Source organism: Sinocyclocheilus grahami, unplaced genomic scaffold (assembly GCF_001515645.1).
Source record: "Sinocyclocheilus grahami isolate Dianchi unplaced genomic scaffold, SAMN03320097.WGS_v1.1 scaffold1976.1, whole genome shotgun sequence".
Taxonomy (NCBI): Eukaryota; Metazoa; Chordata; class Actinopteri; order Cypriniformes; family Cyprinidae; genus Sinocyclocheilus; species Sinocyclocheilus grahami.
Genome location: NW_015507155.1, coordinates 127,045 through 128,498, shown reverse-complemented (window position 1 = coordinate 128,498; position 1,454 = coordinate 127,045). Strand labels below are relative to the sequence as shown.

The 1,454-nt window shown below is 38.8% G+C and overlaps 1 long non-coding RNA gene across 1 annotated transcript in view; it reads left to right on the top strand.

Moving 5' to 3' along the window:
• The first annotated feature begins 868 nt into the window (after positions 1-868).
• LOC107573560 (uncharacterized) overlaps positions 869-1,454 on the top strand; it is a 1,132-nt gene continuing 546 nt past the window's right edge. Inside the window, exon 1 of the long non-coding RNA XR_001607528.1 lies at positions 869-1,030. This is a non-coding gene — a long non-coding RNA (uncharacterized lncRNA). The remainder of the gene's footprint in view (positions 1,031-1,454) is intronic.

Below are 1,454 nucleotides of genomic sequence, written 5' to 3'. Positions count from 1 at the left end.
GAGAAAGATTTAAGAGCCAGATGGCGCAGTGAGAAGATTTATGCGTGCGCTCATCCGAAGCGTGCAAACCCACGCCTCAGAGCCCGCGCAAATAGTAAGCCCTCTCTGAAGTATTGTTTAATGGACAAATTCACACAAAAATAATGTAACCGTCTTGGTGAGTATCCTATAGCAGACATAGCTTGCTGAGCGTACAGTATCAGTGCACTGGATCAGTGCGTTCTCTTAAAGTGATAGCACTTTCTTAATATTTCTTTATTTTTATTTGACAGTATAGTTTTTGCCTAAACCTAGCACATACCGAAACCGTGACTCTAAAACCGTGATACAAACCTAACCGTGAGTAAGTTGAACCGTTGCACCCCTAATAACAATCCATAATATACAGCAAAAGGGGTCAATAAATGGTTGATAGAGAACAACATCAAGGTTTGGAGTGGCCAAGTTTCAAAACTCTGCTCTCTTTTGTCTTCATTTTTCATATTGCCTGTGCATAATTTTGCTGGCTTCCATGGCAGCTAACACTATAAACCTGGAGGACCGGTGTTCTACAGAGTTTAGCTCCTACTTGCCTCAACTCACCTGCCTGAAACTGTTTAGTATACATAGCAAGACCTTGATTAGCTAGTTCAGGTGTGTTTAATTAGGGTTGGAGCTAAACTCTTAAGACACCAGCCTTCCAGGACCAAGTTTTGTGACCCCTGCTATAAATAAATGCATAATCGCTTACTTTAAATGTTCTCTGTATTTACTTCCGAATGACTCCGTGCTCCGTGACGTCTTCCAGTGTTTTTAAGTATTGGGCTATTTTTTTCATCGTTGCTGCAGGTTGTTTTTAAAGTCTGCGTGTTGAAGTGACCTCACTAATGCGGGACCTAAGACCATTTTCAAACAGCATAGTTCATGGGAAAATTAAGAAAGCATTCACAAACAAACTAACAATTGATGCTAATTGCTGTCTCATCTGTTTCTGTGTTCCAGTGCCTGGTGTTCTAAGGTTTGCTTCCTGGCTTGATGGATGAAGCTTTAGGTAAGCAAATTCAAATAACACACTTTTACCTGAAACCTTATCAAATCAGATTTTTAATCCTACAAAAATTCTCTTTTTCTTTCCTTTTTTTGGTTTGACCTGTTATAGAGCAAATTTACAAAAAAATGTTAAACAAAATTTGCTTAAATGAACAAAAATAAAATCAGCAACCGATATCGTATTCGGCCAATTTTGCTTGGAGAGGGGGAAAAAACAACAACTCTGAATCTGCTATGAAAAAAATCATGATTGTTAAAAAAAAAAAAAAACTTGAACCGTTTTAATTTCTCTACAAACATGGTGGTGTTTTAAATGGATGCCCATTTTCCACAAGTCGATACGATTCTTTAGGGTCTTACCTACATCTGCTCCAGTGTCGAAACAATGGCAGACTGATGACAGCTAACACGGGGGTCTAAGGTGA